This window comes from Pezoporus occidentalis, unplaced genomic scaffold, assembly GCF_034315485.1.
Source record: "Pezoporus occidentalis ecotype Australia unplaced genomic scaffold, CSIRO_AGI_Poc_V1 ctg87, whole genome shotgun sequence".
Lineage (NCBI taxonomy): Eukaryota > Metazoa > Chordata > Aves > Psittaciformes > Psittacidae > Pezoporus > Pezoporus occidentalis.
In genome coordinates this window covers 1983377-2000679 of record NW_026916231.1, presented here as the reverse complement: position 1 = coordinate 2000679, position 17303 = coordinate 1983377, and positions in this window count along the sequence as shown.

Here is a 17303-nt window from a genome sequence, read left to right as displayed (position 1 = left end):
TTCGTGTTGGGACCGATCTTTTTCAACATCTTCGTCGCTGACATGGACAGTGGGATTGAGCGCGCCCTCAGCAAGTTTGCTGATGACACCAAGCTGTGTGGTTCAGTTGATACGTTGGAGGGAAGGAATGCCATCCAGAGGGACCTCGACACACTTGTGAGGTGGACTGATGCCAAACTCATGAAGTTTAACCATGCCAAATGGAAGGCCCTACACCTGGGTCGAAGCAATCCCAGGCACAGCTACAGGTTGGGCAGGGAAGAGATTCAGAGCAGCCCTGCGGAGAAGGACTTGGGGGTGCTGGTCAATGAGATTGGGGGTCGAAGGACTTGGGGGTGCTGGTCGTACACGGCTTCATTGTGCGCTTGCAGCCCAGAAAGCCAACCCTATCCTGGGTTGCATCAAAAGGAGCGTGACCAGCAGGTTGAAGGAGGTGATCTTGCCCCTCTACTCTGCTCTTGTGAGACCTCACTTGGAGTATTGTGTGCAGTTCTGGTGTCCTCAACATAAAAAGGACATGGAACTGTTGGAACAAGTCCAGAGAAGGGCCACGAGGATGATCAGGGGACTGGAGCACCTCCCGTATGAAGGCAGGCTGAGAAAGTTGGGGCTGTTCAGCCTGGAGAAGAGAAGGCTGCACGGAGACCTCCTAGCAGCCTTCCAGTATCTGATTGAGGCCTATAGGGACTCTGGAGATGGACTCTTCATTAGGGACTGTAGTGACAGGACAAGGGGTAACGGGTTAAAACTTAAACAGGGGAAGTTTAGATTGGGTATAAGGAGGAAATTCTTTCCTGTGAGGGTGGTGAGGCACTGGAATGGGTTGCCCAGGGAAGTTGTGAATGCTCCATCCCTGGCGGTGTTGAAGGCCAGGTTGGACAGAGCCTTGGGTGACATGGTTTAGTGTGAGGTGTCCCTGCCCATGGCAGGGGTGTTGGAACTAGATGATCTTAAGGTCCTTTCCAACCATGAGTATTCCATGATTCTGTAAAATTGGCCAAGCCCAATTTAAAATCAGAAGCTGGTATTCATGGTAGTAAAATTTAATTTATAGATAAAATGAAGGGGTTTATTTTTTCCTCCATGTTTATCATGCTGTAGGATATTGTTTTCCTACATTAGTACCAGATGCACAGTAAAGACATGTTTATATTTCCTCTGCTTCAAGATATCTAAGGCATAATACAGCAACATACACATGTAAGTTGCCGGTATCTATGTGCCAACGTAAAAAGGATCATCGTCCTTATTACATTTAATTAGATCTAGCCACAACCACTAGTTAAGCTGGTACTTTAATATAGAACCAAAGTGTATGGAACAAAAACACAGCCTCAATTGAAATTAATCAATCCTGGTTACATTTTTTCCTAAAAAATTGTCTTTCACATTAACGAAATTATTTATTTTAGTTTTAACTTTTACCAGTTCACTGTGAATGCTAAAAATAAACCTAGATAAATGCAAAAAGGAGATGTTGGAAAAATCAAAATGTACTATGGTCTGTATTATTTATGAGTGACTAGGGACACTAGAGAGAAGGAAAAGTTTGTACTAACAAAGCAAACCACATTGCTTATAAATATCTCGAGCTTTGAGATGCAGAGAGAATATTTGTTCAGTTGAAACATACATATCAAAACAGGCACAATTACATTTAATATAGACCATGCACATCAAAGCAGGTAGAATCACATTTCTAGTCAATCCAATATATAAAAGCTTATGCAAAATCCTGCAATAGACAAAGCATGATCCAACAGACTGTGACTTTTTAATGCTACAGAGTTTCTCGTGGAAAGTCCACTCTTAGTGACTCTTTCTGGTATGGCAACATATTCATAGAGTAAGAAAAATAGCAGCTTTGAAAAATATCTATCCTTCTATATACTACAGATTTGAGAAAGCAAATATCCACATTGGCTGTGCTCGTCTTGAAAAATAAAAACTGGGAAAAAAATCAAAATCCAACTGTTACTGAAGTTACTTAAGAAGGCTCACAATTTTTTCCTTCTGAGCAGAATCAGGTCTTTGGTTATGAAGTGCCCCCTGAGTTAAAAAGTACATCAGGCTGATGATTCACATTCTCAAAGAACTCCTTCATAAAAAGGTAAAGTACAAGTTTTAAGGTGTCTGCTTGTGGTGACATTGTACTATCATGGCTATAGTTTATCAGATCCTGTGTTACTGGCATTATAAGCACTGCGTTCAGCTCAGGTGGGACCATTGGTCCGGAGATAACAATTTTGGAACTGGTTCAGGCTCCCTTACAAACTCCCCTACAGTAGAGAAGGCCACATTTATCCATCTTCAACTTTTTACTGAAGAATTATAACACTTCAGGTCAATCCCATTCCAGCAAGACAGGAGTAGAGGGCCTTTAGAAGAAAAGGGAAGCCTAAATATTTTAAAGTCTTCCTTCCCTTCCTTCACAAGGGAAAATATGAGAAGAAATGCATAGAAAAGATTTACTTCTGGCCTAGCTTTTGAGCCATTCACCAATTGCTCACGTGTAGCCTTATCTAGGCAGTCACTAGTCAGGGAGGAAAAGGAACAGTGCAAAACGGATAAGGAAATGAAATGGCTGGTTGCGTTCAATTTTCAGCCAAAGGGCTATTCGTATACTGGAAAACAAAGATTCTCTCTGATAATCTTTTCCCAACATAATTTAGGATTAAAAATTATTGTAATTTGGATGATGAAAGCTGACTTTTAACTATAGAAAAAATTCTAGCCACAAATCTCCAGCTTTAGTCTAAAGTTTTACCTTTTCATTTTTTATCCCTGGTTTGGCAGGTTTTCTGGGCTGACGGACTATGAATCTAAACATCTGGACCTGATTGCTAAGGGTCCTCCAAATGTGTAAGCTGGAGCCATCAACACTTTTTATAGACCTCTGAACTGCCTTTTCCACTGTGAAATGCATTGTGGTTTTCCCCTTGTCAAGCTGTGTCACAGTGGATATTGACCATTGTGCTGGTCAGCCACAGATTTACAGAAGAATAAACCCACGATGTTCCCTCTCTGCAGCAGGACACAGCACCCAGTCCCAGCTGGGCTGAAAGCTGGGTGAGTGACAGCTGGTCTGTTCTCCTAGACAAGGGAATCTAATCCCTTAATAACTTTACCAGGGCTAGACAGAGATGTCAGTTTTTCCCTGTAAGCTTTCCTTGAGAATAGCAGAAACAGAGAAAATTTCCTGTAAAAATATATGTACATAGTAAAAATTATGTCAAAAAAAAAAAAAGAAGTCTTTCCAAGACAAGCAACCCACAGCACTATTACCATTGAGAGTTCAGGTATGTATTGTCATATATATAGGCAAATCTGGTTTGCAGCTCTGAATGACTCACATATTAATGACTTTAACTGTTATAACAAAATTGCAAACTTACATGGAAGGAATTCAACTGACTTCTTTCCTTCCCCTGCATCTTCTAAATCACAGAAATAAAAAACTCTGACATTGCTTCATCCAAGAATGTTTTCTTTTCTGAAATGAATATTTAGTCAACATTTATTTTTAAAAGCCTTGCTTTTTTGAGACTGAACTTGAACTCCACTTACTGGCAAGTCTGCATTTACAAGGCTGCCAGCTAAAAATAACACAAGAAGAAAGAAGTCATTTGGAACAAGTCAGGGCATGACACAAGCATTAAATAAAATTCCTTGCAATATTCTGTATTCATACAAAGTTAAAGTTCATGGTCACAGAGGAAAAAGACATCAAGCAGTCCCGTGAAGTAACCAACTTTCTATAAATTGAAGTGCAGACTACCCCCAAATGTTCTCTTCACAGTAGCACGCAAGTATGACAATACAAGTAAGGCTGAACAGCTGATCAGGTGAATACTTTTTTATGTATCCTGGTTCTTGCAAAGGGATCCTGGATTTGCATTGAACTAAAGAATTTGAAGGTATTGTTAAAGCTGTAGAAAACCACTGTCATGAATAAAACCACACAAATGAGCTTCAAAATGAGCCAAGATTTATTGTATGTTCACAGCGAGACTGAGAAGAGGTTTACGAATCAGTTGGTAAAACCTGGGCTCTTCTAACTATCTGTAAAATTGATATAATAACATCTACCATTAGACTGTAGCATAATATATTGCTTGCAAAATGCTTTGAAGTTTTTAGATAGAGATTGATGTGTAAGATATTAAAACATAAATTAGCCACAACATGAAGTTTGCACATTGAGACCATTCCAAGATAGATATGGGTCAAATAAATTTTACTGAAATTCTGATGATGAAAAACAATGATTCACAAGTATCACTTCTGTGGAATCTTCCACTTAGTACATCTTCCCTAGGAAGAAATAAGTCGCCATCTTGAAAACATACATAGACTATTTCTAATATTGGGCTTAACTCTAAAATAACTATTACAAAGTCCCTTTTAATATTTTTTTTCAGAAAATGATTCAATTTATGGCAGCTTTCTAATTATTTACACTTCAAAATAGAGCACTTGTTTTAGAATCATCTTTGCCATGTGATTAAAAATTCTGCTTTTTACCCAGTTCTGTTTCAAGATAAGAAGGGTAAGACTTTCAGATTGCATGCTCAGAAAGAGCTATGTGCTGCAGTGTGTAGCTGACTGGTGTATACATAAATAACAGGTCAGAGTAAAGTGGATTTCTGAATGGACTTAATTGTGTGCACACGCAAACCAAAAACAGTGGCCTTTTTTAGTGGTATTTGTAAAACACAGGTCATGGATATTCAAAGCATAAATGTGCTTCTGCTATTGGGCTACCAAGTAGCTATCTCACAACAATTTTTTCTCAAATTTAGTGGCTTCACATATGTGATATAAGCATGTCATTCACCTGCCATCTCTCCCTTTATTATGCCTGAGGCTATCGTATCATGTTCTTCCTAATCCTTCTCCTTGGGTGGACTGTTTGCACCACTTCTGGTTTGTCTCTGACTGCAGGCACCAGCGTGAGTTTTCATTCAGCAAAACTGCTTTTATTTGGCAGCATCATAACATCTATCACAAGAATCAAGAGGAAGTCCTTTTTGCTGCTCTGCTAAGATCTTGAAACTCACCTCCTTGTGTACTGTGAGTATTTTTGACCTGAGCTAATGTGATTCTTGACCTGTCTAAGAACTCTGAGAATCAAACCATCGTCTCCTGGGAGAGGCAGGTTTAGCAAAATAATCTCAAACTCATTGAATCACCATGGCAGCAGAAAGAGATACAGATTTCCATTGAATGAAAGGATCTACAGACTGGAAGCAAGGACACAGGAAAAAAACCCACTCTTCCCTCCCCTCCTCCGTCAATACAGAAAGCAGTCTTAGAAAATACTGAGGGACTGAAAACTGTATCATTGCAGTTGGGGTGAGGGAGAGACATTGAACAAAGGTATTTGGCTTAGAGGGAGCCCAGCGGATGTTAATTAGTATCTGTGTGCTCATGGAGGTCGTTGGCAGGGGATTACCCATGCACCAAATTCCCACCTAAGATCCCTATCACTGGTGTTAGCTCAGATATGTTGGAGAACAGATAAAACATCTCTGCTGGTCTGGTCCACTAATCACTCAGGGCAAGGCTGTGGCACCCTCATTAACACATTTAAATCACACTGGCTGCTGAGGAAACAAGCAAATAAACAGTGAAAAAATTTGGGCTGTTATCAGCTCTCCTCATATGCAGCAAAGCATTAATTGATGGAAAAGCTACACTTTGGTAAAGCTTAAATACAAATTAGCTGTTCCCGTCATAGACAGTAAAGAGAAGCATTATTTATGCTTCAGAAGTCAGGCAAGGAATATATAAGAAATTGAGGTGGTCCCCTCTCTCTAGACATCTGCTGCTTATCTGTGTGAGATCTGGGACAAAGGACTGATGCCTCACTGCCTAACCCCATGTGTCAGGTTTGCATAGGAACTGCTACACAACCTGCATCTTACCCATCTAGCTGTACAACCTGCTACTTGCTGAACACTCAGCATCACTATTAATGTATTTCTTCCAAGTCCACATGGAATAAGATAATAATGTACATTCAGCATTGGGAGTTCCTGAAGCTTGAACTGATGCACAAGAAAAGGGACAGAAAGCACTCAGGGAGCCCAGTTCACCCTCCTTCCTTGCAAAGAGATGTCAGTGACACTTGCAATCCCCCAAATCCCCTGGAACACCAGCAGGTGCTGCTACTCACCACAACGGCTGGCCATGTCAGGGAGCAGAAGCGCAGGCAGAAGGAGGCCACAACTTGCAAAGGAAGGAACACACGCAGTTTCATGTGGCGAGTATGTTCATATTAATTGGTGGGGAACAATGCTACTCTACACCACCCACGGCTTGGGCCTGTGACTTAGTGGCACAGTCTGTCCCTACACATGCAATATGGCTCGCTTGTTTTTTATTATTATTTTTTAACAGAACTTCACAACGAGCAATTTAACGATTTCCTTTCCTGTTTCTGAGTCTCATTTGCACATTGGTTTCATGGTAGCTTTTTGCAATTTGAGGACCATGTTTCTCTGACCCAATCTCTTGCCATTTTGAGAAGGAAACTGCAGATGATTATTTGCTGCCCTGAGCTACTACCAGGGGCAAGCAGCTGCCTACTTTACCTGTCTCTACTGTCAGTCCCACAGTAATGCAGGGTTAAAGAGCACTCTATGCATAGTGAGCACACTTATGGTAAATCCATGCTATTTTTAAACAATCACAATGAAAACCACTCTCATGTTTTCCTTGGTGTTGGCATGCAGCTGAACGCTGCGTAGGGTTCCCCTTCTTTTTTACAGATCTTGCTTTGTTTAAACTCCTTTGGTGCATGATTTGATGGAATGTGTGGAGCAGAAGGAAACTTTGGATTGAATGCCAGATGCCTGCTTCATTCTTCTAACCTACGGTGTTATTAAAATATTACCAACTGGTTCTCAAGATCTTTCCACTGCAACAACTTAAAAATAATTTGGATATCAGTTTTTTTGCTTACTGTTGTGTTGTGATTGTTGTCTCTGTTGTCACAAGTATGAATACCAGGTAATGGGTACCATTCATTTTTGTAGTTAGTAGTTTTCCTGGGGTGCTAGTGACAGGAGAAATGTATGCATTAAAACAAGCGTGATGGAAAGCAGCTCTCTTTATAATTTCAGCCCAGCTGCTGTATTGATGGATACAATCTTTACCACATGCTCCAGGTGGCTTCTAATGCCTGACTCCCTGCAGAAACCTCTATTTACACATCTTAAACCACTTATTGGATTTGAACAGGATTTTTCAGCCTGAGTGCAGTAACAGTGCTCACTTACGTAATATTTGTAAATCCTGGTTTTACATTTCACTCACCGGACTATCTTCAGAGGTATTTCAACAGGGCCTTTATGTGGCCTGCTTCTTGCTTTTTAGTGAGATCCTGTCAACTTGTATGGCTACAAAGCACATTGCTAAATTTATTTTCCATCATTGTCAGGGGTTTACAATGAAGTGCAACTCAATTAATCAGCCCTTCCTGAATAGTGCCTTTCTTTGTCACTAGATTTCATATAAAATTCATCTGAAAGCTTTGTATTCAAAGTTCACAAAGGTTAACCTTTATTCAGGGCATGCATCTCCAAAGGCTCTAATCAACTTGTCTACTGTTGTTTAAAACTTCACTTACTACTGTACCAGTTGCTTTGAATTATTGTGCTTAAGACCTTTATTTGGTGCCTGAGTGACTGAACTGGCACACTGAAGGCTTCAAAATAAAAGGCTTTTATAATTATGGATGGGTAGAGCAGTTACTAAAGGAGATATATTCCATCTTGTCTTCTGCATTACAACTGTCCACCACGCAGACATTTACTGTACACTTTGTAGCTGTGCAATAAAACTTCAAGTGTTCTCATTGCCCCAGTAATTCTGTGCACAGCCTAGATCTCATATAATGTTTAAGGGACTTAATAATAAGTTAGTGTACTAATTAGTGGAGACAACAGCAGACACCCATAATTTATAGCAAATGCCCAACAGATGATTACACTGCTGAACCACAAGTAAATCTTTTCAGCAGCAAACCTTTACAATTAATTGAACATCAGCATACTTACTTGGGTCCTTTATATTAAAGAAAAAGGGAAAAGATGAAAACGTTCCCTTTGAAAGGTGGACCTTACGGTAACTGCAGGTGTTTCTGCTGATAGAAGGCATTGGTATGCAGAAACAGAACCATTTTCAGATAGGATAAACTTCAATTCCCATCCTCCTTTGTTTAGTATGAAATATTATTCTCCACTTGAGTGATGTTTGCATTTCTTTCCAACACAGTTGGTTTGATTTGTGACCTGAATACAATGACATACATACCAATGATCCATTATATGAGCTAACATATTTGAGATTCTTGAAGGTAGGAGTGCAAGGGGACAGCAATCTGACTGCATTATTTCTTTGAGTTTTGGCAGAAATTGCACATCCTTTTCCTTTTTTTAATTAAAATCTCATAAACATATTAAACACATAAATTTAATATGAATGCAAGGCAGCTGGACTGACACAATAGATCTAAGGAAACATTAGTGCTCAGAGTATTGACCCAAAAGGCTGCAAGGATTAGCATGACAGATTGTAACGGTTCCTCCCTGAGCTTTAACAGTCTGCTGGGTCCAGAGTTCACTTTCCACAATCTCCCAAGCAGAGAATGTTCTCCAAATTAACATGTTCTCTAAAATACCTGCTAAGCTACAAACCACACTCCAACAAAGCTGCTGAGGTCCATCCAGTGAGTATTAGGCAAACCAGAATATAGATAGGATGCAGAAAAGAAGTCAGCAAATAATAGGCTTGAAAATGCATCATCAGAACAATACAGTGGTATGCAAATTTGACAAAAGTACTTGCACGACATATTTGCCAGATCTCTGGTAAATGACACAGAATACAATTTATAATTCGCATTGAAAGAATATTCTGGGCTAAGGCCTATTACTTTGAATACAGGTTATTTTTCCTTTCTTAGTTGCTACAATATAAAACAGATTTGATCCCTATATGTTAAACAATGACCAGCAAGAGGATTCAAATTAGTCATCTGGCCTCTCATGGAATCACTGACTTTTTCTTCAGTCTCACTGATGTAAAAATGTCCATGCCTTCAGTTTAAATAAGGCAAACTTGGCTTTCTAATGTAGTTTTTAATTTTCCATCTGGAACTTCTTCCAAAGCAGAGATAGTCATTGCACTTCCAAAAGATAAAAGAAAATTAAAAGTACCCTTAACCTTTCTTCTGTTTTTTCTCATTTTAGTTGTAATGTTCCAAATATTATTTGAGACAAACTGAAAGATAAGGAAATCTGAGGGAGGGGAGGAGACATGGAATCTGAATGGCTAAAAATAATGGAAAACCCCTAACAGCCGCCTTCTTGGAAAAAATATTAAAAAAATAAAAATTCTTCTTTGATATATTGGAAAATTGAAGACTATCCACAAAAACTATTTTTCAACCAACTCTACTGTAATCACAAGGCTGCTAATGACATGCTGCATAGCTTCAGGGCAAATCAATTAATCTGAACATCAATATCTCCATCTGTGATATGAACATAATCATTTTTCCCTTTTTCTTAATTAATTGGTAATATTCTGTCTCCTTACTTGCAAACTTGCCATCCTTGAGGTCTAATTCCAGGGAGCCAGGGGGCTGACCAGCAGGGAGGCCATGAACCCACAAAGGTCTAGTCCAAAGTATCCACAGACAGCGGAGACCTCCTGTCCTGCTTACCATAAGGGAACACCGTCCCAGGGGTGAGGGGACGGTGACTTGGGGGTAAGGCCTCCCACCACCACATCCAGGGAGCCCGATCCAACCCTGTGTTTTGTCCACCCACCAGTGTTGCCTGCCTTTGCCTTCGGGATCATCGATCACGAGGCTCTACCTAGCGTCAGCTCCCTCACTGTGGTGTGAATCTGATTGAGTAGCAGAATACTTTACTCAGGATGGCCCTAAAGGCTATCAGATGTGCAGCAATAAACTGGCTTGGCCTCTCATGAGGTACTGACTGAGAGCCCACCAAAGTTGATGGGCAGTGCTGTCACTGCAAATAGGGTCCGCAGCACTTCAAAACTATTAAAGCCAATTTTACTTGGGAGTCAGCTCTTCTAGGAGTTACTTATCAGTCACTCTGCTGGCACATTGCAGTCACATTGCTATTACAGCCTAGTCACAGCCCCCATTACATGACAGTTGCTTTAGAGTACAGAGCAATCCCATCGCACTTACTTTATATTGACAGTTGTACGATGCCACTGTCATATCACAGATATTTCCTTGTCATAACTTAGCGACATTGTAGTCACATGACAGATAGATACTTTTTTAGAGCATGCTGAATCTTTTCCATGGAAAACTCTGATAACAGCAGTCACTGCTTAGCTATTTCTTACCTGTAGTTATGACTAAAACATTCTGTGGTGGTCATTTCTACTAGGTGCTTTGACTGTCATGCAAAGAACCACTGGCAAGTTTCCATTGCTCAACAGAGAACAAGTCCTGGGTCCTCAGAGCCACTTTAATGCTCAATTAAAATAGGAGCTAATTATATTTACAGCCAATTGCATATTTTATAGATGCTTTTTAATCTTATAGTTCAAATACCGTGGGCATTTCCTCTGGATTTTGAATTGTTATCCTTATTAAAGTTATGTGAATAATTAAACATACATTTGTTTGCTTGTTTTCACAAACTATAATTTTTTTCCAAAACATTTATTGTATAATTTCTCATTATAACTTTCTTACACTCTGTAGCCACTGTTGCATGTATTTCATAAGCAATGTGTAAGTTGTGTATCGTACAGCTCAAATGGCATATTTCTGTTGACTTACTTATTGACTGATGAGTCCAAGCAGAAGCCATCACTGCTGTTAATATTCCTTTAGGTTTTTGAAGCAAAATATTACACTGAAAACTGCAACTGCTTTTAAGAGACATTCCTCCACATGTCTTTATAAAGTAATCCTTTTCAAGCTATTATATCACAAGAATAGAAAAGGGAAGAAAATATATGTGGTCTAAAAGTGAGAGAGTTTAAACATTTGTATCAATGGAGATTTTGCAGTATTGCCATACTATATATTTATCTGAATACTACAAAAGCTTCTTTTCTCTATATCTTTATAACTGCACACCAGCAAGGAAATTTTATCCTAATTCAAATCTGCATCAACACTCATCACCTTGAAGTCATTTCACCCCAGGACCAGGTAATCAATGCAAGTCCCTTCTCTAGTCATATAAAATTTCCCAGTGCAGAAGAAACAATAATAAAAAAATCACCTACCCCAAATGATTTTCTTTGTCTGTCTTTGATACTGTAATGAGCTATTGATTCCATGAGTAAGTGTTCCATATTCCTGTCCAAATAATCTTGGGACTCATTATATGAAGACTGGCCCTTGTCCCAGGTTCCCAGATCTACAGTTGGACTTCATTACTGATCCTACACATTGTAGGGGCTGGTACTTCCCTTCAAGTACTGACTTGGATATAGCAGAATAATGTTTCTTAGCTGTAGACAATCTTTGCTGAAGACAAATTTATGTTTATTTTTTGAATGGTAAGACGTGTGAGGGAAAGTTTGATTTTAGGTCTTTCTTTTAACTACTCCTTTACAAAACGTAACTACAGCTAGCCCTTTATTTATGTTTTCTTAATTTTAAATTTTCTTTTCATCTTGATTTCCCAAACAGCTATTTGTTTGATTTAAATTATCTTGAAGCTGAGTGCTGTACATCTTAGGGGATGTTTCTGCATAGTCAAAGTAGAAGCTCACCACGGTGGTTGTCATACCACCGTAGTATGACTCTGAAAGGAGGGAGACTGATTTTGAATACAGGCTGCTACATTGATTCTTTTCTGTGTGTTGTATTGTGATGTTATCTTCTAATTATGCACCTGGTGTATTGATAAGCTTTTTCCCCATATGTCTCTCCCAGTAAAATGTTCTTGTTTCCAAAATGAAATTGTATCAAAGCAATTGTAGTAAAGATTTCTAGACTGCAAAGACAAAGAATGCCATCGGACACACCATCACTGGTATCAGTGGAGATAATATAAAGCCTGCTGAACTTCACCTTGAAGGCCAAATTTAAAAATTATGATGCCTTTGATTCTGATGGGGATCAAACTTGAGTATGACAATGTCAGATGCATGGAAACTAGGTTACTTTTACAGGCAAAATCCCATTTTTACACACAAATCCAGCACAAACCTAACAGGTTTTGTATCTGTATACTTTATAGAGTGTCTACTTGTGCCAATGCTCAAAATGACATATGCGCATGATGTGCCAGTGCAAAACTACATTAAGCAAGAATTCTGGTGCTCTGCTGATAATCTAACATTTACTTCAGTTAATATCCTTAACACTTGTACTCATTTTCAACACTGCATTACTAAAGTCTCTTGAAATAAAATTAAAAATGAAATACATTTGAAAATGAAATAATCTTAGTGCAAAGTCAAATTAAAAAAGAATCAATAAACATTAAAATTTTAAGAAATAACCAGGGGAAAATTAGCAAATTATCCCCCAGAAAGGAGACGATATTAATACAAATGAATAAGAAGCTAATAAAGAAGAGGAATCTGAACACCCACAAAGGAGTTTGCAAGCTGTCCTTTTTTTTTCATTATTATGAATATACAGATAATATCTCATGAAAAATGAACACAAAATTCTAAACTCTACTTGTACTGCTATATGACTAAAATCGTAAGCAGCCAGATTATGCAGACCTGCCAAGTGAAGGCTTCCAGTCATTTCCCTCTTCACAGCACATTGCATTCTTATAAAGCAGAAGTACTCAGCATGGAGCAGATCTGCAGTTGTTCAGTGGCCTCCAGCTTTAAGATTTTTCCCAGAAAGCAACATGCAACAGATGTACATACAGTCTTGTTTTGAGGGTTTACATTGCAGGGCAGATTTTGCACCAAACACAACCTATGTTTTCTTAGGCATCAAACACTCATTCAAAATGCAGACCTGAGCCTCTGAACTAAAATGTGGTCTATGCCAACTCCAAAGAAATTGTTTAGGAAGTAGAGAATCTTTTCAGAATTATCCATCCCTATATACATTTTTCCAAGCACCTCAAAACAAACATATTTTTTCTCACTTTGGAGGAAAATGGGTTGAAAGCATCTGTTTTTCATGCCTCCACATTTTTTTAATTTAAAGAGCAAAACCAGAAATATATAGCGGAACTAATATGGGCCACAGTCTTTTTACACTTCTATGTACTATCTGTAACTGGAGCAATAAAACGTTCAAAAACAAACAACCTTTTTTATGTCCACTTTTATTTGTCTACCTCTCAGATAATAAAGAAAGTCTATAAAATAGTTCTACTCTGTAACTTGCGAAGTTAAATCCGACACACCAAAATAATGAAGGAACGACGCTCTTTTAAAAATAGATCTAGTTGTAGCTTAATTAAAGAAGTTAAATACATTCCATTGCTATGAGGCACTTCATAGCGACACACAATTTATTATCCAGAATTAGCCACCAGGTGACAAAAAATTTGAGTTCATTGCTTACTGTTATGGATTAAGGTAGCAGAAGTGTAGAATGCTATCAATTTATTTTGTTGTTATTTTTAAACTGTGCTAGTGGTTAGTTTCAAGCAATTATATGCAAAGACAAGGAGTTGCTTGCTTGGATTTTTTTGCTAATGCAGATCATTCAGTTGTATTTCTTCTATGAATTTCAAAAATATAAAAATACAGTAAAATATATTGAGTCAGTATGTTTTCATTGTTAAAATGCTATTTCTGAATTATTTCCTCTATGCATCGAAAACACCTAGTATTTGGATTATTTTGAACAGTATTTTATTCATCATCTGGCATTACATGATTTATGTATGAAATATTTATTGTATATTACTCAGGTGAAATGTCTATGTAGAGGGCCAGAATAACTGTCCTATAGTCTACAGCAAGGAAATACCAGGCAAGAGACCTGATGTCACTTTCTAGGTGCACAAACATTAATGGGGTGGCTGGCCAGTACACCAAAGACATATATGCAGTGATAGGGCATCAGGCCTGTTCATCACGGAGAGTCATTGCTCAGTCAACCTCTGCCCATGCCAGAGCACACACATTAGCTGGCCAAAAAAAAGATTTCACAGGTCATGTGCAATGCAGACCTGGTTTAAGTATTTTAATAAATAAAAATAGCTATTCTTCAGTGGATACACAGACTGTGTCGATGGTCTCCTGCCTATTAAAAACCACTGACTAAATCTGACCACAATTCCAGAAGCATAAAACAACACTCCATTTACCCAAAAGCAAGGTGGGGGGGGGGGGGGTGTCATCCAGAAATTTAATCTACAAATTGGAGGGTTTCTTCCTTTTGCATTATTGTGATACCATAATAGTGCACTGTGGAAGTTTCCTTAGTTACACACACAAACATGACCAAAGCAGCCCAAAGTTTGAAAAAAGACCATACACTGATTTGCTGTTGGTTTTCTCACTCACTAGAGAAGGAGTGTGGGGTAGATCAGCGAATTCCACTGTGACTTTTTTATTTTTAAGTGATCTGCCAAGTGCAAAATATCTGGACATAAGAGGGACACGTGCAAGAAGGAACATACCAAAATGGATAAGTAGGAGTTACAATGCAGATTTTAAACTCATGGTGGTATAGTATGCAGGAAAAAAAAACACAATTGTGAGTCAAAGAGGAAATATAATGTTACTGAGGCAAAAGTGCCAACATGGAAATAATCAAAACAGAAGCTGTTATGCACTAACTCAATGCAGAAATTATTCAGTGCCTGAAAAAGGACACTTCCATGAATTATCACAGAATCACAGAATAGTTGAGGTTGGAAGGGACCTCTGGAGGTCATCTAGTCCAGCCCTCCTGCTTAAGTAGAATGGTAAGTTGCAGACTGTGTGCACTAAAGAAAAAAAAAAAAAAAAGGGCTAGAGCACTAGTTACATAAGAAATCATTAAATGGAAATCTCAAGCAATAGCACAAGCATGACAAATTACATGGCAAAAAAACAAGACCAGCAATGGCTGGTGCATAAAGATGATGTGTCATAATGGTTTCTGCCTGCAGAGAAGGATTTTGCTTTGCCAACATCTACCTTCCGACTCCACCAAAAATTCATTACATTCCAGAAATATGTGATTGGATCACATAAAGGTCATGATTATCTGCTGGGCCAAATGGGAAATGCAGATGAGACATCAGTTTCCTTTGATGAGACATCCAATAACATCATTGAAGAAATAGGCACAAAATCCGTCATCATCAAAACTTTGGGGAATGAAAAAATGTGCATTACTGTAATGCTGGCAGTGTTAGCAGATGGTACAAAATTGCCACCGTATGTGATCCTGAAGCGGAAAACAATACTGAAGGACCAGCTGCCTACTGGAATAATTGTTAGGTGTCAAAACCAAGGATGGATGTCTTCAGACTTAATGAAGGATTGGCTGTACATCGTTTGGAGCAGGAGACCAGGTGTGCTGGTATGCAAAAGGAGAATGCTTGCCCTAGGTACATTCAAAGGCTATTGAATATCAGCAATGAAGGATATGATTGGAGAAATGAATGCTGCTTTTGCAGTGGTACCAGGAGGAATGTCAGAACTGCAGGTGCCTGATGTTGTAGAGAACAAGCCTTTTAAAGAGTGTTTGTAGCCCTTATGGCTCTTGGCAGGGGATCCTGCTGTAACTCCTACCAGGAAGATAAAGAAGTCCTAGAGCAGCACTGCTTTGTCATTGGATTAAGACAGCATGGGATCAGATAAATCCAGAAGTTGTCACTGAATGGTGACTGTGTTGCAAATTCCACAAAAGGAGCTAATGATGATTTGAGTTCAAAGAAGCTGAATGGTGAAGACACTAGAAGTGAGGAAGAAGTTAAAGATGGTGAAGAGGGTGACAGGGATGGATATGATGGTGCCAGATGAAAAATCTAACCTGCAGTAGTAATAAACCATAAGAGGAGAAAATAGATGAAAATAAGGTAAATCACTAGTGAAAAGCTTCTATCCTTATTGTATGCTGGTTACAGATATGTAATAATTTTTTTATAACCTTTTTCTTTAGGGCTGTTATTTTAAATTCAACATCATTGTCCCTGGGTAATATGAGTTATTATCTCTTACTTGAAAATGCTGGGGAATCCTTTTAACAGACAATATTCTGAGAAAGCAGTATTAGATGAGGAAATCTGAGGAGCTAGCAAAAGCAATTTCTCTCCAAACTATTTGCCAATCTGTTATGTAAATAGAACATTTGTCAAATTATTTAAAAAAAAAAAAGAAAGCAAACAACAAACAAACCACTTTTCAAGTGGCACTGCTACGAGACTGAATGATAAATTCCCCAGGCTCAGAAAAGACAAGGAGGAGGATCTGTTCTGAATAAGGGTTCAAAGTCTGGCCCATTGTTTTTATTACAGTGTTGACATTTAGGAAAACCCAAGAAAATAACCCAAATATTGCTTTGGCAACACTCCAAGTGAGACACAGAAAAGAAGGCCAGCCTGGCTCTCCCGACTCAACCCCAAAATCAACAGAGCTGCCCTTGTACATAGCCAGCTCTGAAAATCTGACGATCTGGAGAATCATAGAGATGTTCACAAATTAGGCTGCTCCAGAGCAGCTGGAGAAGGACATTACTTCCAAGGCTCTGATCCTCATTGGTACCTTGCCAAAAGAGTTCCAGCTCTTGTGTCTTTGCTTACTGCAATGAGCCTGTGGTCTACAAGCAGCAAATTTAGAAGGTTAGAGCTGAAAGAAGTGAACTTCTGCCCCCAGAAATCAATAGCAAGGCACAACCCAAAGCCGTGCTATCAAAAAATTTGAAAAAACAGTGGCCAACTTGAAACTCAGTACATATCTCTGCTGAGGAAAGACTTGTGAGGAAGCTGCCTGCAGTGGAGAGCACCGTGCAGTTGTCTGTGCTGAAGAAAACAAGAGGCAGAGATACCAGCAACAAGGTCAAGAAAAGACAGGTATGAGCCAACAAAGTCTTTCCACCGACTTTAGTGTGTTTTGGGTCATATCCCTTACAAATGCATTCAATCTCAAAGGTCAGCAGTTGAAAACCTGGTTCTTTAATATAGCCTTTCTTTTTGCTGTTTGGAGGAGACCAACGGACTTTTGCTGTGACATGCACTTGTGTTATAACTGGTTCCCCAGAACACTTATTTCTTCAGCTATATATATTGCCTTATTTATCCATTCTTATCTGCTTTTCATTTGTTTTTTTTTTTTAAACATTAGTGCTGACTATACAGAAGCCAAGCAAATTC